This window comes from Leptodactylus fuscus, chromosome 4 (assembly GCF_031893055.1).
Source record: "Leptodactylus fuscus isolate aLepFus1 chromosome 4, aLepFus1.hap2, whole genome shotgun sequence".
Classification (NCBI taxonomy): domain Eukaryota; kingdom Metazoa; phylum Chordata; class Amphibia; order Anura; family Leptodactylidae; genus Leptodactylus; species Leptodactylus fuscus.
Genome location: NC_134268.1, coordinates 122,630,182 through 122,654,216, shown reverse-complemented (window position 1 = coordinate 122,654,216; position 24,035 = coordinate 122,630,182). Strand labels below are relative to the sequence as shown.

Genomic DNA, 24,035 nt, shown 5'->3' with positions numbered 1-24,035 from the left:
AAGATCCCATACTGTACCTGCTTTTCCTGTATATTTCAGTTGAATACAATGATGTATCAATTACTATGACAATGTCTAACTGGAACAAAAATCTGTTTTGGATATTTTATAGTGCTGCAAATGCCCTCGTGAGTTTTTGAGCAGAATATATAAAATCTATTATTTGCATTTCAAGTAAATATTAACTGTGAACATTTGCTCTTTACCCTGGAGAGAAAGCCTAATTCATTTTAGGAACAAGTGTACATTTTCTGCATAAAACTTTTACCTCAAAGTTGCTTTCATGTTTTGATATTTAGTAGGCTTGAGAGGAATAAGAGGATAAGGAGGAATATCCTTGAAAATAGCTGCAATTTAATGCTGACACAGAGATAGAATCAGATTGTGCTTTCATGTTCAGTATTTTCATACAATATTCATTATATTTGAATATGTCATTAAGGCTGAGGCCCCACGTAGCAGGCCGCAATGAAAAAGCGGAAACACATTATATAGTTTTTCTTGCAGCACTTTTCACAGAAAATCTGCAGTGTTTTCCTCTGCAGACTTTCTGCTTCAATTATACCTATAGGGAAACCTATGGCAAATGTTTTGGAAATCGCAAGATTTCCGCTGTATGTATTTTTCTGCAATGTGTGGATGGAATTTGCTAGAATCCCGTCCACTTTGCAAGGATTGCAAAATGCTGCGGTTTGTGCCCCGACCCAAGGTGGATTTCAAAAAGGGTTATACGAGTTTTGCCTCTGGAAAAATCTTTTACCTAATGTATTAATAAAATGTCCAAGAAGGCAAAGTATTTCATGTTAAGATATTATGTCCTTTTAAAGGTCAACTAATCACAGCTTATAGGATAAAACAGGATGTATTGTGGGGAAGGTAGCTTAGTAGTAGCAATGGTGTGAACCCAACCAGTCAGACACAAGGACACAAAATCTGGTGCAAACAGGTTTATTTAGAAAAAACAGCAAAACAAATAAACACTCACTTCAGGCACAAAATATGCAAAATAAATTACAGCCTTAACTTCAGGCAAAAATGTCCATCAAAATCCTGCTCGTCTGATTACTAATAGAGATGAGCGAACACTAAAATGTTCGAGGTTCGAAATTCGATTCGAACAGCCGCTCAATGTTCGTGTGTTCGAACGGGTTTCGAACCCCATTATAGTCTATGGGGAACAGATACTCGTTAAGGGGGAAACCCAAATCCGTGTCTGGAGGGTCACCAAGTCCACTATGACACCCCAGGAAATGATGCCAACACCTCTGGAATGACACTGGGACAGCAGGGGAAGCATGTCTGGGGGCATTTAACACACCAAAGACCCTCTATTACCCCAACATCACAGCCTAACAACTACACACTTTACACACTCAATACCACCTCTCTGACAGTAGGAAAACACCTTGAAACATGTGTATTTGGCACTTGCAGTGAGGAGAGCTTGTCACCAGCAGTGAATTTGGCCCTTGTAGTAAGTTGAGGTTGGCACCAACATTTGTTTTGAAAATCAGGGTGGATTGAGCCTCTAACCAGCAGAGTTTGGGCAAATTCATGGTGGAGGGAGCCTCTAAAAACCCCAGTTTGGACCAATTCATGGTGGAGGGAGACTCTAAAAACCCCAGTTTGGACCAATTCATGGTGGAGGGAGCCTCTAAAAACCCCAGTTTGGACCAATTCATGGTGGAGGGAGCCTCTAACCAGCCCAGTTTGGGCAAATTCATGGTGGAGGGAGCCTCTAACCAGCCCAGTTTGGACCAATTAATGGTGGAGGGAGCCTCTAACCAGCCCAGTTTGGACCAATTAATGGTGGAGGGAGCCTCTAACCACCCCAGTTTGGACCAATTCATGGTGGAGGGAGCCTCTAACCAGCCCAGTTTGGACCAATTCATGGTGGAGGGAGCCTCTAAAAAACCCAGTTTGGACCAATTCATGGTGGAGGGAGCCTCTAAACAGCCCAGTTTGGGCAAATTCATGGTGGAGGGAGCCTCTAAAAAACCCAGTTTGGACCAATTCATGGTGGAGGGAGCCTCTAACCAGCCCAGTTTGGACCAATTAATGGTGGAGGGAGCCTCTAAACAGCCAAGTTTGGACCAATTCATGGTGGAGGGAGCCTCTAAAAACCCCAGTTTGGACCAATTCATGGTGGAGGGAGCCTCTAACCAGCCCAGTTTGGACCAATTAATGGTGGAGGGAGCCTCTAACCAGCCCAGTTTGGACCAATTAATGGTGGAGGGAGCCTCTAACCACCCCAGTTTGGACCAATTCATGGTGGAGGGAGCCTCTAAACAGCCAAGTTTGGACCAATTCATGGTGAAGGGAGCCTCTAAAAACCCGTTTGGACCAATTCATGGTGGAGGGAGCCTCTAACCAGCCCAGTTTGGGCAAATTCATGGTGGAGGGAGCCTCTAAACAGCCCAGTTTGGGCAAATTCATGGTGGAGGGAGCCTCTAACCAGCCCAGTTTGGACCAATTAATGGTGGAGGGAGCCTCTAACCAGCCCAGTTTGGACCAATTAATGGTGGAGGGAGCCTCTAACCACCCCAGTTTGGACCAATTCATGGTGGAGGGAGCCTCTAAACAGCCAAGTTTGGACCAATTCATGGTGGAGGGAGCCTCTAAAAACCCCAGTTTGGACCAATTCATGGTGGAGGGAGCCTCTAACCAGCCCAGTTTGGACCAATTAATGGTGGAGGGAGCCTCTAAACAGCCAAGTTTTGGGAAATTCATGGTGGAGGGAGCCTCTAACCAGCCCAGTTTGGACCAATTCATGGTGGAGGGAGCCTCTAAACAGCCCAGTTTGGGCAAATTCATGGTGGAGGGAGCCTCTAAAAAACCCAGTTTGGACCAATTCATGGTGGAGGGAGCCTCTAATTAGCCCAGTTTGGACCAATTAATTGTGGAGGGAGCCTCTAACCAGCCCAGTTTGGACCAATTAATGGTGGAGGGAGCCTCTAACCACCCCAGTTTGGACCAATTCATGGTGGAGGGAGCCTCTAAACAGCCAAGTTTGGACCAATTCATGGTGGAGGGAGCCTCTAAAAACCCCAGTTTGGACCAATTCATGGTGGAGGGAGCCTCTAACCAGCCCAGTTTGGGCAAATTCATGGTGGAGGGAGCCTCTAAACAGCCCAGTTTGGGCAAATTCATGGTGGAGGGAGCCTCTAACCAGCCCAGTTTGGACCAATTAATGGTGGAGGGAGCCTCTAACCAGCCCAGTTTGGACCAATTAATGGTGGAGGGAGCCTCTAACCACCCCAGTTTGGACCAATTCATGGTGGAGGGAGCCTCTAAACAGCCAAGTTTGGACCAATTCATGGTGGAGGGAGCCTCTAAAAACCCCAGTTTGGACCAATTCATGGTGGAGGGAGCCTCTAACCAGCCCAGTTTGGGCAAATTCATGGTGGAGGGAGCCTCTAAACAGCCCAGTTTGGGCAAATTCATGGTGGAGGGAGCCTCTAACCAGCCCAGTTTGGACCAATTAATGGTGGAGGGAGCCTCTAAACAGCCAAGTTTTGGGAAATTCATGGTGGAGGGAGCCTCTAACCAGCCCAGTTTGGACCAATTCATGGTGGAGGGAGCCTCTAAACAGCCCAGTTTGGGCAAATTCATGGTGGAGGGAGCCTCTAAAAAACCCAGTTTGGACCAATTCATGGTGGAGGGAGCCTCTAATTAGCCCAGTTTGGACCAATTAATTGTGGAGGGAGCCTCTAACCAGCCCAGTTTGGACCAATTAATGGTGGAGGGAGCCTCTAACCACCCCAGTTTGGACCAATTCATGGTGGAGGGAGCCTCTAAACAGCCCAGTTTGGGCAAATTCATGGTGGAGGGAGCCTCTAACCAGCCCAGTTTGGACCAATTAATGGTGGAGGGAGCCTCTAACCAGCCCAGTTTGGACCAATTAATGGTGGAGGGAGCCTCTAACCTGCCCAGTTTGGACCAATTAATGGTGGAGGGAGCCTCTAACCACCCCAGTTTGGACCAATTCATGGTGGAGGGAGCCTCTAACCAGCCCAGTTTGGACCAATTCATGGTGGAGGGAGCCTCTAACCAGCCCAGTTTGGACCAATTCATGGTGGAGGGAGCCTCTAAAAAACCCAGTTTGGACCAATTCATGGTGGAGGGAGCCTCTAAACAGCCCAGTTTGGGCAAATTCATGGTGGAAGGAGCCTCTAACCAGCAGAGTTGTGGGAAAGCAGGGTGGAGGGAGCCTCTAACCAGCAGAGTTGGTGGAAATCAGGGTGGAGGGAGCCTCTAACCAGCAGAGTTGGGGGAAATCATGTTGGAGGGAGCCTAGTATTAGCAGAATTGTGCAACGCTTATGGTGGATGAGTATGAGGATGCGGAGGAATTGGAGAGGTTGAGTACAGACATGGAGTTTCATGTTGGGGTGCTTTACACAGGTGGGCACAAAAATGAAGGCTCTATCCAGTGGTGGTTCATTTTTATCAAAGTGAGCCGGTCGGCACTCTCAGCTGACAGACGGGTGCGCTTGTCAGTGATGATGCCACCGGCTGCACTGAACACCCTCTCAGATAGGACGCTGGCGGCAGGACAGGACAGCACCTCCAAGGCATATAGGGCAAGTTCAAGCCACAGGTCCAACTTCGACACCCAATACGTGTAGGGCGCAGAGGGGTCGGAGAGGACAGGGCTGTGGTCGGAAAGGTATTCCCGCAACATGCGCCTATACTTCTCACGCCTGGTGACACTAGGACCCTCCGTGGCGGCACTTTGGCGAGGGGGTGCCATCAAGGTGTCCCAGACCTTAGACAGTGTGCCCCTCGTTTGTGTGGACCGGTGAGAACTTGGTTGCCTACTGGAGGAACTGCCCTCCCTGCCGCCAACGTCACATGCTGGAAACATCTCCATCATATTCTGCACCAATTGCCTGTGGCAAGCATTGATGCGATTGGCCCTCCCCTCTACCGGAATAAAAGACGAGATGTTGTTTTTATACCGGGGGTCAAGGATAGCAAAGATCCAGTACTGGTTGTCCTCCATGATTTTGACAATACGCTTGTCGGTTGTAAAGCACCCCAACATGAACTCAGCCATGTCTGCCACAGTGTTAGTTGGCATGACTCCTCTGGCCCCACCGGAAAGTTCAATCTCCATTTCCTCCTCATCCTCCATGTCTACCCATCCGCGCTGCAACAATGGGACGATTCGAAGTTGCCCGGAAGCCTCCTGTATCACCATCACATCATCGGACAACTCTTCTTCCTCCTCCTCCTCCTCCTCCTCCTCCATTAAACGCAGTGAAGCGGACAGATGTGTGGACCTACTCTCCAGCTGTGACGGATCGGATGCTATCCCTAACTCCTCTGTGTGATCTGAGTTATCCCTGATGTCAATCAGGGATTCTCTCAGAACACACAAGAGCGGGATTGTAAGGCTCACCATCGCATCCTCAGAGCTCACCCTCCTTGTGGACTCCTCAAAGACCCGTAGGATGTCACAAAGGTCTCTCATCCATGGCCACTCATGGATGTGAAACTGAGGCAGCTGACTTTGTGGCACCCTAGGGTTTTGTAGCTGGTATTCCATCAAAGGTCTCTGCTGCTCAACCACTCTATTCAACATCTGAAACGTTGAGTTCCAGCGTGTGGGGACGTCGCACAAAAGCCGGTGTTGTGGCACATGCAGGCGTTGCTGGAGAGATTTTAAGCTAGCAGCGGCTACTGTCGACTTGCGAAAGTGGGCGCACATGCGCCGCACTTTCACCAGTAGCTCTGGAACATTGGGGTAGCTCTTTAGGAAACGTTGCACCACTAGGTTGAAGACGTGGGCCAGGCATGGAACATGTTGGAGTCCGGCAAGCTCCAGAGCTGCTACCAGGTTCCGGCCGTTATCACAAACGACCATGCCTGGGCCCAGGTGCAGCGGCTCAAACCATATTGCCGTCTCATCGAGGAGGGCATCCCTCACCTCGGAGGCAGTGTGCTGTCTGTCCCCCAAGCTGATCAGCTTCAGCACAGCCTGCTGACGTCTACCAACGCCAGTGCTGCAACGTTTCCAACTCGTAGCTGGGGTCAATCTAACAGCGGAGGAGGAGGCGGTGGCGGAGGAGGAGGCGGTGGCGGAGGAGGAGGCGGTAGAGGAGGAGGAGGAGGGGGGTGTTCTTCTCGTGTCCCTGCCAGGAATGTTAGGCGGGGAGACGAGGTACACCGGGCCAGTTTGGGAAGCAGTCCCAGCCTCAACTACATTCACCCAGTGTGCCGTCAGTGAAATGTAGCGTCCCTGTCCGCATGCACTTGTCCACGCGTCGGTGGTCAAGTGGACCTTTGTGCAAAGCGCGGAACTAAGGGCCCGCCTGATGTTGAGTGACACGTGCTGGTGCAAGGCGGGGACGGCACACCGGGAGAAGTAGTGACGGCTAGGGACGGCATAGCGAGGTGCCGCAGTTGCCATCAGGTCCAGGAAGGCGGGAGTTTCAACAAGCCGGAACGCCAACATCTCCTGGGCCAGCAGTTTAGCGATGTTGGCGTTCAAGGCTTGCGCGTGTGGGTGGTTAGCAGTGTATTTCTGCCGCCGCTCCAATGTCTGAGAGATGGTGGGTTGTTGTAAAGAAACGCCTGATGGTGCCTTTGATGGTGCAGGAGAAGGAGATAAGACAGGACCAGGGGAGGATGAGGTAGAAGTCAACAAAGTGGCGGAGGCAGATGAAGTGGTGTCCTGGCTCGTCCTCTGGAGTGCATCGCCAGCACAGTCAGCAGTGGCAGTGGCAGAGGCAGAGGCAGTGGCAGTGGCGTGAACGGCAGGCGGCCTTTGTCCTGCCGTTGCTGCCTGCCACTGATTCCAGTGCTTGGATTCCAAATGACGGCGCATTGAAGTGGTGGACAGGTTGCTCTTCTCAGAGCCCCTAATCAATTTCGAGAGGCAAATTGTGCAGACAACACTATATCTGTCCTCGGCGCATTCCTTGAAAAAACTCCACACCTTCGAGAAACGTGCCCTCGAGGTGGGAGTTTTTCGGGGCTGGGTACGAACTGGAACATCTTGGGAGATTCCGGGTGTGGCCTGGCTTCGCCTAAGCTGCTGACCTCTGCCTCTGCCTCTAGCTACCCTTTTTGGTGCTGCACCTGCCTCAACATCCACACTACTTTCCCCGCTTGACATCCCCCCTGTCCAGGTCGGGTCAGTGTCCTCATCATCCACCACTTCCTCTTCCAACTCCTGTCTCATCTCCTCCTCCCGCACAATGCGCCGGTCAACTGGATGCCCTGACGGCAACTGCGTCACATCATCGTCGATGAGGGTGGGTTGCTGGTCATCCACCACCAAATCGAACGGAGATGGAGGAGACTCTAGTGTTTGAGCATCTGGACACAGATGCTCCTCTGTTAGGTTCGTGGAATCGTGACGTGGAGAGGCAGGTTGAGGGACAATGAAAGGAGCGGAGAACAGCTCTGGGGAGCAGGGACAGTTTGGGTTATTGTTCTGTAAAGCTTCGGAATTTTGGGAGGAAGGAAGACAAGACTGTTGGGTAATAGGAGGAGAGGAGGCAGAGTCTGACTGGCTGCTGGACAATGTGCTGTAAGCGTTCTCTGACAGCCATTGCAAGACCTGTTCCTGGTTCTCGGGCCTACTAAGGTTTGTACCCTGCAGTTTAGTTAATGTGGCAAGCAACCCTGGCACTGTGGAGTGGCGCAATGCTTGCTGCCCCACAGGAGTAGGCACGGGACGCCCTGTGGCTTCACTGCTACCTTGCTCCCCAGAACCATTCCCCCGACCTCGCCCACGGCCTCGTCCACGTCCCTTTCCGGGAGCCTTGCGCATTTTGAATTCCTAGTTAGAAATTGGCACTGTATACCAGTAGTAAAAATTGTGGGTGCACGTAACCCCAATATATTCTTTGAATTCCCAGTCAGACACTGGCACTATATGGCAGTAGCAAGAAATGAGGGTATTTGTATTCCCAATATACTCTTTGAATTCCCAGTCAGACAATGGCACTGTATACCAGTAGTAAAAATTGTGGGTGCACGTAACCCCAATATATTCTTTGAATTACCAGTCAGAAACTGGCACTATATGGCAGTAGCAAGAAATGAGGGTATTTGTATTCCCAATATACTCTTTGAATTCCCAGTCAGACAATGGCACTGTATACCAGTAGTAAAAATTGTGGGTGCACGTAACCCCAATATATTCTTTGAATTACCAGTCAGAAACTGGCACTATATGGCAGTAGCAAGAAATGAGGGTATTTATAACCCCAATATATTCTTTGAATTCCCAGTCAGACAATGGCACTGTATACCAGTAGTAAAAATTGTGGGTGCACGTAACCCCAATATATTCTTTGAATTCCCAGTCAGAAACTGGCACTATATGGCAGTAGCAAGAAATGAGGGTATTTGTATTCCCAATATACTCTTTGAATTCCCAGTCAGACAATGGCACTGTATACCAGTAGTAAAAATTGTGGGTGCACGTAACCCCAATATATTCTTTGAATTACCAGTCAGAAACTGGCACTATATGGCAGTAGCAAGAAATGAGGGTATTTATAACCCCAATATATTCTTTGAATTCCCAGTCAGACAATGGCACTGTATACCAGTAGTAAAAATTGTGGGTGCACGTAACCCCAATATATTCTTTGAATTCCCAGTCAGAAACTGGCACTATATGGCAGTAGCAAGAAATGAGGGTATTTGTATTCCCAATATACTCTTTGAATTCCCAGTCAGACAATGGCACTGTATACCAGTAGTAAAAATTGTGGGTGCACGTAACCCCAATATATTCTTTGAATTACCAGTCAGAAACTGGCACTATATGGCAGTAGCAAGAAATGAGGGTATTTATAACCCCAATATATTCTTTGAATTCCCAGTCAGACAATGGCACTGTATACCAGTAGTAAAAATTGTGGGTGCACGTAACCCCAATATATTCTTTGAATTCCCAGTCAGAAACTGGCACTATATGGCAGTAGCAAGAAATGAGGGTATTTGTATTCCCAATATACTCTTTGAATTCCCAGTCAGACAATGGCACTGTATACCAGTAGTAAAAATTGTGGGTGCACGTAACCCCAATATATTCTTTGAATTCCCAGTCAGAAACTGGCACTATATGGCAGTAGCAAGAAATGAGGGTATTTGTATTCCCAATATACTCTTTGAATTCCCAGTCAGACAATGGCACTGTATACCAGTAGTAAAAATTGTGGGTGCACGTAACCCCAATATATTCTTTGAATTACCAGTCAGAAACTGGCACTATATGGCAGTAGCAAGAAATGAGGGTATTTATAACCCCAATATATTCTTTGAATTCCCAGTCAGACAATGGCACTGTATACCAGTAGTAAAAATTGTGGGTGCACGTAACCCCAATATATTCTTTGAATTCCCAGTCAGAAACTGGCACTATATGGCAGTAGCAAGAAATGAGGGTATTTGTATTCCCAATATACTCTTTGAATTCCCAGTCAGACAATGGCACTGTATACCAGTAGTAAAAATTGTGGGTGCACGTAACCCCAATATATTCTTTGAATTCCCAGTCAGAAACTGGCACTATATGGCAGTAGCAAGAAATGAGGGTATTTGTATTCCCAATATACTCTTTGAATTCCCAGTCAGACAATGGCACTGTATACCAGTAGTAAAAATTGTGGGTGCACGTAACCCCAATATATTCTTTGAATTACCAGTCAGAAACTGGCACTATATGGCAGTAGCAAGAAATGAGGGTATTTATAACCCCAATATATTCTTTGAATTCCCAGTCAGACAATGGCACTGTATACCAGTAGTAAAAATTGTGGGTGCACGTAACCCCAATATATTCTTTGAATTCCCAGTCAGAAACTGGCACTATATGGCAGTAGCAAGAAATGAGGGTATTTGTATTCCCAATATACTCTTTGAATTCCCAGTCAGACAATGGCACTGTATACCAGTAGTAAAAATTGTGGGTGCACGTAACCCCAATATATTCTTTGAATTACCAGTCAGAAACTGGCACTATATGGCAGTAGCAAGAAATGAGGGTATTTATAACCCCAATATATTCTTTGAATTCCCAGTCAGACAATGGCACTGTATACCAGTAGTAAAAATTGTGGGTGCACGTAACCCCAATATATTCTTTGAATTCCCAGTCAGAAACTGGCACTATATGGCAGTAGCAAGAAATGAGGGTATTTGTATTCCCAATATACTCTTTGAATTCCCAGTCAGACAATGGCACTGTATACCAGTAGTAAAAATTGTGGGTGCACGTAACCCCAATATATTCTTTGAATTACCAGTCAGAAACTGGCACTATATGGCAGTAGCAAGAAATGAGGGTATTTATAACCCCAATATATTCTTTGAATTCCCAGTCAGACAATGGCACTGTATACCAGTAGTAAAAATTGTGGGTGCACGTAACCCCAATATATTCTTTGAATTCCCAGTCAGAAACTGGCACTATATGGCAGTAGCAAGAAATGAGGGTATTTGTATTCCCAATATACTCTTTGAATTCCCAGTCAGACAATGGCACTGTATACCAGTAGTAAAAATTGTGGGTGCACGTAACCCCAATATATTCTTTGAATTCCCAGTCAGACACTGGCACTATATGGCAGTAGCAAGAAATGAGGGTATTTGTATTCCCAATATATTCTTTGAATTCCCAGTCAGACAATGGCACTGTATACCAGTAGTAAAAATTGTGGGTGCACGTAACCCCAATATATTCTTTGAATTCCCAGTCAGACACTGGCACTATATGGCAGTAGCAAGAAATGAGGGTATTTGTATTCCCAATATATTCTTTGAATTCCCAGTCAGACAATGGCACTGTATACCAGTAGTAAAAATTGTGGGTGCACGTAACCCCAATATATTCTTTGAATTACCAGTCAGAAACTGGCACTATATGGCAGTAGCAAGAAATGAGGGTATTTGTATTCCCAATATATTCTTTGAATTCCCAGTCAGACAATGGCACTGTATACCAGTAGTAAAAATTGTGGGTGTATATAGCCCCAATTCTATTGCTAGGGGACTTGCAGGGTATTTCTGGGGTGAAGGTGGGGGGGCACACCGTTGGAACGGGTATCGGGGTATATATCGGGTATACGAGAATACACTGACAGTGTATTCCATTCAGGATCCTGGGAAAGCTGGGTTGCGGCGATTGAGCCCGTCAGTGCCACGTTACACTGACAAGCTTCTCCCTGGAATTTAGCTCTTACAAGAGCTGTTGGTTGTCTTCTCCTTCCTATCCTAGCCTGTCCCTGCCTACCCAGAATCTAAGCCCTAGCTAGCTGGACGGAAACCTCCGTCCTCGGTGAATTGCAAGCTCAGAATGACGCGAACCTGGGCGGCGCTGTTCTTTTAAATTAGAGGTCACATGTTTTCGGCAGCCAATGGGTTTTGCCTACTTTTTTCAACGTCACCGGTGTCGTAGTTCCTGTCCCACCTACCCTGCGCTGTTATTGGAGCAAAAAAGGCGCCAGGGAAGGTGGGAGGGGAATCGAGTAATGGCGCACTTTACCACGCGGTGTTCGATTCGATTCGAACATGCCGAACAGCCTAATATCCGATCGAACATGAGTTCGATAGAACACTGTTCGCTCATCTCTAATTACTAACTTAAACACTATAAAGCTAACTATACGTGTGGCTTACTGCCAGTCACTTGAACAAACAAAATAGCACAGTAAGGTCTCACCAGACTTTCAGTATCTCAGGACAGATCCAGGCTCCTCCTCTCATTCTCAGGATTCCCTAAAGTGCAGGCTCTGCAGCCTTTTATGGCCCAGTAAGGAGCCTAGGAACCACACCTGGGCTGAGTCCTACACAAGACCCGCCCTGGATCACACATATGTCAGAAACCTGGGGGAGATAGGAGATATATTGGGACTCCAGAACTCACAGTCACATTCTGACAGTGTATTTGGAATGCAAAGTTTCACTAATTTGACACTGATATAATTTGGGTGTGTTATACTGAAACAACTTAATTCACAATAAAATTGGCAGCTCAGATGTTATGTCTGTAAAGTGGCCATGTTGCCGTTATGTGAAATCAACATTTCTTTCTACATTTGGAAAGAACCGTTTGCTTTGGTAACAGGTTGTGGCATGGTCAGTGTCACTGAGGTATGCCTCAAGCAGAATTTATTATAGCAGAAGGGGTTTTATTTCTCAGCAAATAAAGAAGCTGTTTTTCTATCAACAGAAGTCTAAACAAAGTTGTTCTTCTTTCTTTAGCAAAACAAAACATTCTGAGAAGTCTTCCACAATTAAAGGGGTTTTCTGGGGAAAAAAAATCATGTTTCAAAATCAGTCAGTTATTAATAGATTTAATAAGTGCTCCCAAATACCTTAAGCAGTGTTATGATTAATTTCTGGGTTTCTCTGTGAGCTCTTGCAATCTTCTGCTTTTGTTTACAGCGGCATCTTCCTGTTCTGTGTTTTCCTACAACTACCATAGATATCTTTGGCTTCACTCAGAGCTGGCTCTCTCTCCACCTCTCACTCATACCTCCTCCCTGTTTCCCTAGCCGACCTTTCTAACTAACTTAAACCCCCTCACCCCTTCATACCTGCCTGTCTTCCGGTCCGGACCTTCTGGGCACGGGATGTCACTTCTTCTGGACATGATGGCACACCGGCTCTATTGCTCAGTTGTGAGCAGCTGCCCAGAATAAGTGACATCCCATGTGTAGAAAGTCTGGACCAGAATACAGGTAAGTATGATGGGGTGGAGGGGTTAGTATAGGTGATGTTCCATTTCTGGAAGGGGAAACAGAACATAACCAGAAAATCATGGAAGTTATCGGATGCGCCGTTAATAGTGGGTTGCCCCTCCGCGAACCCTGTTAGCTGCAGCAAGACGACGAGGCATGGACACCACGAGGTGTTGGAAGGAGGGATATTGATCCATGCAGTCTGCACTGTAGCCCACAATTGGTCCTGTTTAGTTGGCACTGGGTCCATGGAGCGGACACTGGTATCCACAGCAGCGGGCAGGCCAATCGAGGGTCATGAGGTCACTGTTGTGTTCATTAAGCCAGTCCCATACCACCAATGAGCAATGACATGTTGCATTGTCCTGTTGGTACACAGCATCCCCATCAAGGAACTCCAACACCAAAAAGGGATGCAGATAGTCTACCATAAGTTGCACATATCGAGCACCAGTCATTGATCCCTGCACCTGGACAATGGGGCCCAATTGTGACCATGTGAACATGGCCCAGACAAAGATGGAGCCACCTCTTGTCTGGACACGTCCCTGTTGGCATGCAGGATCCATGGCTTCATGGGGCATACGCCTCACTCTCACACACCCATCAGCTTTGCACAACTGGAGGCATAATTCATTAGACCATGCCACATGCCGCCACTGTTCCATGGTCCAATGAGGATGGTCGTGGGTCCATGCCAGTCTTCGCACTCTGTATTGCAGCATCAGCAAAGGGACATGGGTCAAGCGTCGACTGTTGAAACCTATGTGGTACAGTTCTCAGCATACAGTCCTGGTGGAAATGGGGTCCTGGCACCCCGCATTCAAATCGGCGACAATTTGACCCACAGTAGATCGTCAAGAGCCACGTACAACTCTGCGGAGGTGACATGACATCCATTCATTGAACACTCGTGGTCGACTGATGTGCCAGTTTACGTGGCTGCCAATGTTGTCTGTGCGATATTGCAGGTCCACCCGAGACGCTGTTGACCTCGGAAACCCAAATTCCCAGGTAATCGCCAAAATGCTATACCCCATGCGTCTTGCACCGATTATCATCCCATGTTCAAAGTCACTTAACTGGCGATATGCTTCCATGTTCACAAGACACCTGTCTGCATCAGACTGCTCAGATATCCTGGCAACACTAGCGCCATAGTCCGCATCATGTCACACTGTTTGAGCATCATATCCGACACAACCGGCACTGGGACACATCTTCCTGTGACTTTTGGCCACTGAGTGTAGATTTTTGGTACACTAAGTAATTTATAAGGTAGATGGGGTGGGAGAATTTGGATGTTTTAGCTTAGATTAGAAATATCAATATATCTCAGACAACACCTTCAGATTTCAGTTTATTTCCTCACCCAGGAGTAGCTCAGTTTCAGTGCAGCAGACTCAGACCTACAGCTTCATACAACTCCCACGCAACTCTCTGTACAATGCAAAAAGCAGTTGGTCTCATATTAATTAAATTAGGAGGCCCCATCTGTCCAACAGTTGATAAACGCAGCATGTCAATTTTATCTTTGAAAATGCTTATGTTTTCCCCAATAGATTTATTAGAGGAAGAAAAAACAAAAAAACATGCAGCACAAAACACGACAATGAAAAACGCTGTGGAAAAAATTGTGCCATGTTTCTGCTGCGTTTTTTTTCTGCAGAGTTTTTTAAGCTGCATTCTGCAGCATGGGGCCTTATCCTCAATGCCTTTTGTTCCTTAGCAGACCACTTGGTCATTACAGATTTTTTGACCTTAAGTAAGTGCCATCAAAAGAGCTGCTACTGAAGCAAAATTTGGAAGGTAGATAGTTTGTACAGTCATGGCCAAAATTTTGAGAATGACACAAATATTATATTTTCACATGATCTGCTGCCCTCTGGTTTTTATGTGTGTTTGTCAGATGTTTTTATCACATACAGAAATATAATTGCAATCATATTATGAGTAACCAAAGCTTATATTGACAGTTAGAATGAGTTAATGCAGCAAGTCAATATTTGCAGTGTTGACCCTTCTTCAGGACCTCTGCAATTCTCCCTGGCATGCTCTCAATCAACTTCTGGACCAAATCCTGACTGATAGCAGTCCATTCTTGCACAATCAATGCCTTCATTTTGTCAGAATTTGTAGGTTTTTGTTTGTCCACCCGTCTCTTGATGATTGACCACAAGTTCTCAATGGGATTAAGATCTGGGGAGTTTCCAGGCCATGGACCCAAAATCTCTATGTTTTGTTCCCTGAGCCATTTAGTTATCACCTTTGATTTATGGCAAGGTGCTCCATCATGCTGGAAAAGGCATTGTTGATCGCCAAACTGCTCTTGGACGGTTGGGAGAAGTTGATCTTGGAGGACATTCTGGTACCATTCTTTATTCATGGCTGTGTTTTTAGGCAAGACTGTGAGAGAGCCGATTCCCTTGGCTGAGAAGCAACCCCACACATGAATGGTTTCAGGATGCTTTACAGTTGGCATGAGACAAGACTGGTGGTAGCGCTCACCTCGTCTTATCCGAATAAGCGGTTTTCCAGATGTCCCAAACAATCAAAAAGGGGATTCATCAGAGAAAATGACTTTACCCCAGTCCTCAGCAATCCACTCCCTGTACCTTTTGCAGAATATCAGTCTGTCCCTGATGTTTTTTCTGGAGAGAAGTGGCTTCTTAGGCTCCAAGAGTCTCTGCCTCACAGTGCGTGCAGATGCACTCTCACCTGCCTGCTGCCATTCCTGAGCAAGCTCTGCACTGCTGGTAGCCCGATCCCGCAGCTGAAACACTTTTAAGAGATGGTCCTGGCGCTTGCTGGTCTTTCTTGGGCACCCTGGAGCCTTTTTGCCAACAATGGAACCTCTCTCCTTGAAGTTCTTGATGATGCGATAGATTGTTGACTGAGGTGCAATCTTTCTAGCTGCGATACTCTTCCCTGTTAGGCCATTTTTGTGCAGTGCAATGATGACTGCACATGTTTCTTTACAGATAACCATGGTTAACAGAAGAGAAACAATGATGCCAAGCACCAGCCTCCTTTTAAAGTGTACAGTGGTGTCATTCTTACTTAATCATGACAGATTGATCTCAAGCCCTGTCCTCATCAACATCCACACCTGTGTTAATGGAGCAATCACTGAAACGATGTTAGCTGGTCCTTTTAAGGCAGGGCTGCAATGATGTTGAAATGTGTTTTGGGGGATAAAGTTCATTTTCTAGGCAAATATTGACTTTGCAAGTAATTGCTGTTAAGTTGATCACTCTTTATAACATTCTGTAGTATATGCAAATTGCCATTAGAAAAACTGAAGCAGTAGACTTTGTAAAAATTAATATTTGTATCATTCTCAAAACTTTTGGCCATGACTGTAGGTAGTAACCTACAATTTCCAATCACACCCTTATTTGTTTTTTAGAAAGGTAAAGTAAGTGGCTTCTACTTTACTTACCTGAGACTTTATCAGACTTTATCATACCTCTACCAACGTTGTAACCCAGATATCGGACCCTCCCTACCCCAGTGGTAACTTTCTTAGGGTTAGCAGTGAAACCAGCTTACCTGATAGAATCCAGTGCAGTCTGCACTTTACTCAAATGACTCTACCAGTCAATGCTGAAAATTGCAATGTCATCTAAATAAGCTCAGAATATATTTTTCTGAGTCTTTACAACCCTATCCATTTCCCTTTAAAATGTAGACAGTATACCATGTCACCCAAAAGGCATCCCAGCATACTGGAAGAGACCATCTAGGGTAGCAAAGGGAATCTTCACTTCTGTGAGAACCAGAGCAGTAGTGTACCTATCTGTCACTAACCATTGGAAGAAGCAATGATGGGGTTGTTTGTTTTATTTTCTTATCATTATACCAACATAGTGACAGAACAAGAAGATATTATGCACACTGTCAGCATGCCTGCCACTTGAAAGTGAAGTGTTAAAGAATTGGCTTAATAAAAAAGCCTCCAAAAATTGTCCCTTTGTGTCTGCTGGTTACCCTTTTATAGGAGCCCTTGCTACATCAATATTGTCAGTGTGCCTGGCCTGTCAGATCACAAAACTAGAACATCTTCTGAAATGGAAAGCATTTTAATGACCATCAGAACTGCACTTGGGAGCTAGAAAATAATCTAGATTATCCTGCTGGTTATCCTTGAATGGGACTAAATGTCACATCGATATAGTGTTCTTACAATAGAAATGTACAAAATTTCAAGCAACATTGGTGGCACAACATCTATGTGCCTGCAATTTAAAAAAAATTGTAAAAAATTGTGTAGAAAAAAAGTAACAAAAAATAACCCTATATGGGTGTGGCAAGGAGTGACAATTTATAACATTTCAAGAATTATTTGGGCCACATTGTCAACATGTCTACAGTGGCTGTGTCACACTCTTTATAGGCTGAGCAGAAAAAAAGCCTGCTCTCAGGCTCACAACAACAGTACAGATAGTCTCCCTCACCTCCATTTCCATCATTAATTTGTGTGTAATTGTTTATACCTGACAAAATTCCCCTCCTATTCCTAACTATTGTTTGCAAATGTAAGCTTTTCAGAACTCAGTGCTCGTTATCATGCAGTAAGATGAATCACAGATCTATCTGTACATCCACCATCACTGCAGTGCCTCGTGATCATGCTTACAGCACCTTATATAGTGTATATATAACAGCTGCACTGTAAGGTGTCCACCCACCACTGACTATTGACTGAGAGGCAGTCTGCTGATGTAAGGTGGTGCATTACAGTGGCTCACAAGACATATGTTTCTTCTGTATTTTTCTGTGCAATACACGTGGTGTTAGTCATTTTAGCCAGTCTTAGATAAATCAGACTTTGTTCTGTTTTGTTTTAAAACCAATCTGAAATATTTAGGTTGAGCCTGGCTCATGACAAATTGGTTTGCTCATCTTGAGTGGCAATCCACAAAAAAAATTGGATTTGGCTGAGTTTAACATTTTTGTAAAATTCATACAAACTCAGCTTATTCGCCTATCTCTAGGAGGAAATAATTTTTTGCCAATGAAATGTGGAAAACATTGAATGATATTCCCTAGGAGCCTAATGCTGAACCTGAGGCATTTTCAATGTTAGATACTGCAGATGGGCATTGTCAAAATTACCATCTGACTCTTGCAGGTTAGAAAGATTTTACTCAGGAGGAGAAGGCTTAGCCTTCTCTCCTTCGTATAGAGCTAGGGAAATTTGTCATCTATGGTCTACTGCATCAGGTAAGACATTCTTACTTAAGAGAAGAGGATTTAGGAGGTAAAAAATTATCACTATTATATCAGCTATACCACTCCAACCACGTGTTCACGTTCCACAGGATACCTCTGTGGATAATTTAGCCAGGGGGTACTCCTTGAACACATACTGTACCATCCCCATTCACTTTTCAGGGGTGATCAATACATGGGGAATGTTAAAAAAATCATGGCAAAGCTTTCAGAATCCAGCAGCACCATAAGTACACTATTCACAATGAATCAATGCTCCTGGGGACTTCACTTTGCAGGGGAATCACACTATTGGCAGGATTTGCAAATAGTGGGATGAGATTGGAAGTTGCTCTACATTCCATTGTCTCCACTGCCTTATTTATGTCACTTCCAATCTCAGTGGCATGTATCACTTTTCCTGCTGGCTGCATATAAAGTGGATTTTATAACTTCTAAACTTTGAGCACTTTTGGCATGTTCTTTGCCTATTATTAGCACTAAATACATTTGCCTGTAAAGGTGTAGGGCCCAATACAATACAGTGTGACAGTGTTGATTTTGTTATTCATTAAAATACATTTGTTGAGGGACCTCTGTATTATTTATTGGGAAAATACATATTCTTGTTTTGTAGAGATATATTTTTTGTATCTTAATTGTATCATATTCCTTCAATGTGGAGAAATGCACTTGAGTTTTATCCCTAGTTGCGTGATGCACTATTTTTAAGCAGTTAGTCCCTTAGGTTCCACCAGTACTTTCTTGACTTAAAATAATGTGACTCAGTATATAACTTGCTATATAAGGTTGCACAGAATATAGATACAGTGGGGCAAAAAAGTATTTAGTCAGTCAGTAGTCAATAGTGACTGACTAAATCACATTGTCTGATTTTGTAAGAATTTATTTGCAAATTATGGTGGAAAATAAGTATTTGGTCAGTAACAAAATTTCATCTCAATACTTTGTTATATATCCTTTGTTGGCAATGACAGAAGTCAAACGTTTTCTGTAAGTCTTCACAAGGTTGGCACACACTGTTGTTGGTATGTTGGCCCATTCCTCCATGCAGATCTCCTCTAGAGCAGTGATGTTTTGGGGCTGTCGCTTGGCAACACGGACTTTCAACTCCCTCCAAAGGTTTTCTATAGGGTTGAGATCTGGAGACTGGCTAGGCCACTCCAGGACCTTGAAATGCTTCTTACAAAGCCACTCCTTCGTTGCCCTGGCGGTGTGCTTTGGATCATTGTCATGTTGAAAGACCCAGCCACGTTTCATCTTCAATGCCCTTGCTGATGGAAGGAGGTTTGCACTCAAAATCTCACGATACATGGCCCCATTCATTCTTTCATGTACCCGGATCAGTCGTCCTGGCCCCTTTGCAGAGAAACAGCCCCAAAGCATGATGTTTCCACCCCCATGCTTTACAGTAGGTATGGTGTTTGATGGATGCAACTCAGTATTCTTTTTCCTCCAAACACGAAAAGTTGTGTTTCTACCAAACAGTTCCAGTTTGGTTTCATCGGACCATAGGACATTCTCCCAATACTCTTCTGGATCATCCAAATGCTCTCTAGCAAACTTCAGACGGGCCCGGACATGTACTGGCTTAAGCAGTGGGACACGTCTGGCAATGCAGGATCTGAGTCCCTGGCGGTGTAGTGTGTTACTGATGGTAGGCTTTGTTACATTGGTCCCAGCTCTCTGCAGTTCATTCACTAGGTCCCCCCGCGTGGTTCTGGGATTTTTGATCACCGTTCTTGTGATCATTTTGACCCCACGGGGTGAGATTTTGCGTGGAGCCCCAGATCGAGGTAGATTATCAGTGGTCTTATATGTCTTCCATTTTCTAATTATTGCTCCCACAGTTGATTTCTTCAATCCAAGCTGGTTGCCTATTGCAGATTCAGTCTTCCCAGCCTGGTACAGGGCTACACTTTGGTTCTCGTGTCCTTTGACAGCTCTTTGCTCTTCACCATAGTGGAGTTTGGAGTCTGACTGTTTGAGGGTGTGCACAGGTGTCTTTTTATACTGATAACAAGTTTAAACAGGTGCCATCACTACAGGTAATGAGTGGAGGAAAGAGGAGACTCTTAAAGAAGAAGTTACAGGTCTGTGAGAGCCAGAAATCTTGATTGTTTGTAGGTGACCAAATACTTATTTTCCACCATAATTTGCAAATAAATTCTTACAAAATCAGACTATGTGATTTTCTGGATTTGTTTTCTCATTTTGTCTCTCATAGTTGAGGTCTACCTATGATGTAAATTACAGAGGCCTCTCATCTTTTTAAGCGGTGGAACTTGCACTATTGGTGACTGACTAAATACTTTTTTGCCCCACTGTATTAGTCATAGATGTTTTAGTCATACCGAATAGTTTTGATTGTTTTTGAAATTATATATGTTATGAAAGTAATTATGAAAATTGCTTATGAAATTGCTTGAAGGTTGACTTCTAATTCACCAGTCTCAGACAAACTGTAGCTTTAGTCTTCAGGGCCCTCAAATTATTATATGCCACATGTACTGCAAGTTTCCTTTTAAAACAGCTTGAGATGTAACTTAAAGGTCCTGAGGTCCAATACAAAATCTGTAAGGGGTTTCACTTACCATGTATCATGTATAATGCTGGTAACTTCTTATGTTTGGGAGAGACATTTTGGCCACCTTAGGATCCAGGGCTTAGTGGCAATTGCATCCTCTGTACCCCTATATCTACCCTCCTAAGAGACCCCTTTAGTCATTTGAGCTTGTGTGAGACCACTTGTGCACTCTGGCTGTAGTCACTCGTCTATAATGCCTAGACATTCTTAACCCCTCCAGGACATAGCAATTTTCCGTTTGAGTTAAAATTTTTCACTTCCCATCTTTCAAATGCCATAACTTTTTTTTTTTAAATTTTTCCGTACACAGTGTCATATGTTGAGTTTTTGCAGGACAAATTGAACGTAATAATGGCACCATGTAATCTAAATGGGGTGGAATTGGGGGGACCTCCCCCCCCCCCACACACACACAAATGTGCAAATTTCTTACAGGTTTTATTTTTATGTTCACAAATGACATGCCTTTTCCATGTGACAACTTTATTTCTTGGGGAGTTTCAACCATGATGATACGAAATTTTATATATTTTTTTCAAGTTTTAATACCTTTTAAAAAAAATTTCACCTGTGTAAGGTGTCTTACTTTGCAGGCAACATTCAGTTTTTACTGAAACAATTTTGGGAATTTATAAAGTTTTATTGACTTCTTATTCCATTTTTTTGGAGGATGCATGGTGGCAAAAAAATGGTCATGCAGCCATTCTGATTTTTTTTCCCCATTACGGTGTTCACTGAATGAGATAAATGTTATTATATTTTAGTAGTCCAAGCATTTTTGGGCTCAGTGATGTCTAATTTGATTTTTTTTTTTTTTTTTTTTACTTACTTATAGGTGGTCTAAGGAGAAATTTAAACTAGGTTTTTATTTTATTTTTTTTAATCTTTATTTTAGCTCCCTTCTGGGATTTGAACCTGCAATACTTAGATTGCTTGAGTTAGTCGTTTGGTGTCTCTGAACCTGCTCTACTTAGGGTGAACGGTAATGCACTTATGTCAAGTCCTGCTCAGCTCGTCTAACTGTAGGGTGGGTTAATTTGGCAAAGAATACATTATATATAATATGTATCGTGTGTATATATGTCTGTGTGTGTATTTGTAAATTATATCAATCAATTATATAAACACCGGGCTAGGAATAATAACCTTAAAGGAATTCTACCATTAAACTGCTTTTTTTTCTAATTACCACGTTGGAATAGCCTTAAGAAAGGCTATTCGTCTCCTACCTTTAGACGTGGTCTTTGCCGCGCCGTTCCGTAGAAATACTGGTTTTAACCGGTATGCAAATGAGCTCTCCGCAGCAATGAGGGCGGGCTCCAGCGCTGAAAGGCCGATGAGCGCATCCCCATTGCTGCCAGAGAGCTCTTTCCTGCGCCGCCTCCTTCTTCTGCAGCAACTCCGCCTCTTCTGGCTTCTCTTGCTCTTGTAGTTCGATACAGGAGCATAGAGAGGCCACCCAAAAATGGCCGCCAGCCAGCTCCTGTATTGAGCTGCAAGAGCGGCTACCCAAAAATGGCCGCCGGCCGGCGGTAATTTTTGGGTAGCCGCTCTTGCAGTTCAATACAGGAGCCTGCTGGCGGCCATTTTTGGGTAGCCGCTCTTGCAGTTCAATACAGGAGCCTGCCGGCGGCCATTTTTGGGTAGCCGCTCTTGCAGTTCAATACAGGAGCTGGCCGGCGGCCATTTTGGGGTGGCCTCTCTATGCTCCTGTATCGAACTACAAGAGCAAGAGAAGCCAGACGAGGTGGAGTTGCTGCAGAAGAAGGAGGCGGCGCAGGAAAGAGCTCTGGGCAGCAATGGGGACGCGCTCATCGGTGTTTCAGCGCTGGGGCCCGCCCTCATTGCTGCGGAGAGCTCATTTGCATACTGGTTAAAACCAGTATTTCTACGGAACGGCACGGCGGAGACCACGTCTAAAGGTAGGAGACGAATAGCCTTTCTTAAGGCTATTCCGACGTGTTCATTAGAAAAAAAGGTAGTTTAATGGTAGAATCCCTTTAAACCAGTTTACACAGACTGCAACAGTGATGAGCCCAAGAACTTACTCTTGCTTTTGTGATTTTTGTCCATTAAAGTAATTAGTCCCCCACCCCCAATAAAAAAGAAAGAAAAATTGAAAATGCTTTTAATTTTTATTTTTAATCCTCATTTGTACATGTAAATGGAAGGCCGCCTTCAAAGGTTTTTGAGATTATTTTTCCTGTACGACCTAACTCCAAAGGGAATACAGTTTCTTCCATAGTTAAAAATACAAAATGGAATTGCAAATATATTAGGTAAAGTACTGCTTTATTCATTTGCAATGGGTAGGGGTGCATTCACATGACTGAGTTTTAACTGTGAAACTCTGTCTGTGTATTGGCTGGATTTACCTGGTCTGCTCCTTATGTCGGTAGAGGGACACACTGATCTTAAAACTGAGCTGCTGAATGTATTCAGGTTGCTGCTTGGTAGATGGTCACTGTTGAGTGTTGTTTTTTATTATTTTTGTGTATTTCTAGTATCCTTGCCAAGCAGTCATAGTTTTAACCTGATGTCTTGATGTGGTATAAACACATATATATTTCACCTGTGGTGTGTTAGATATCTATGGTTGATGGTGTAAAAGAACAGTTAAGCATGAGAATTAATTGGGACAATATTGTGCAGTTTCTATATTGCTATGTTTTGCTGATTGATTCATTTGTGGAATGAATACAGACCAGTATAATTATATGAAATTCATTGGATTGCTGTGCCTTGTATCTCTGCATCACAATGTACAAAAGTGCAGTATTGATTCAGTTCTGTTCCCACATCCCACTGCAGTTCATCTTTCTAAATGTTCCAGTCATGCTGTGCCAGGGATAGAGAGAGCTTAAATCTCAGCCTGCACAATGGCCAGTGCTCCAAACCTGAACACTGCAGCTCCAATCATTCACATTCAGAAGGCGGACAGACAATTGTACATCCTCCTAACAGGGCGCTTAAGGCTCAAATTCTGTTTCTAGGATCAATATTTCCTATGAATTACACAGTAAAGTAAATGAATTGGGTGTTCATTTCCAATTCATTCAGGAAATCTAAGAATTCAATGGTGTCAAGCTATGGGATATTGCTAGCAAACACTTTTGAAACTAATTTAGCATTTGAAACATCATATACTAAGATACGGTAAGCATTTATCACCTTGTATTGGTGTATATGGGTATAATAAACTATTAATGTATGTCCAGAGATTTCAAGAAAAAGTTTAAAAGAGAAAAATTTTCACAATGTAGTACTACATAAAGTTTATTTCTTAAATTTCATGTTTTACCTTTGTTTTCGTAAATGTATGCATATATAATGCCAGATATATTTATTTCTGTTAATAAAGTTAGACAGGCACTGTTACTTCAGTAAACTTTGCATAAATGAATTGTACAGGGGGGAACTATAGAAATGTAACTCTCTGCTCATATCAGGCTGTTTCCCAACTCACCTTCCCTCTGCTAAACGGTCTATCACTCTGAAAATTACTGC

The 24,035-nt window shown here is 44.3% G+C and overlaps 1 protein-coding gene across 1 annotated transcript in view; it reads left to right on the top strand.

The window, feature by feature from the left end:
• LOC142200556 (dynein axonemal heavy chain 5-like) overlaps positions 1-24,035 on the top strand; it is a 384,102-nt gene that overhangs the window by 233,594 nt on the left and 126,473 nt on the right. The gene's annotated exons all lie outside the window — the stretch shown is intronic.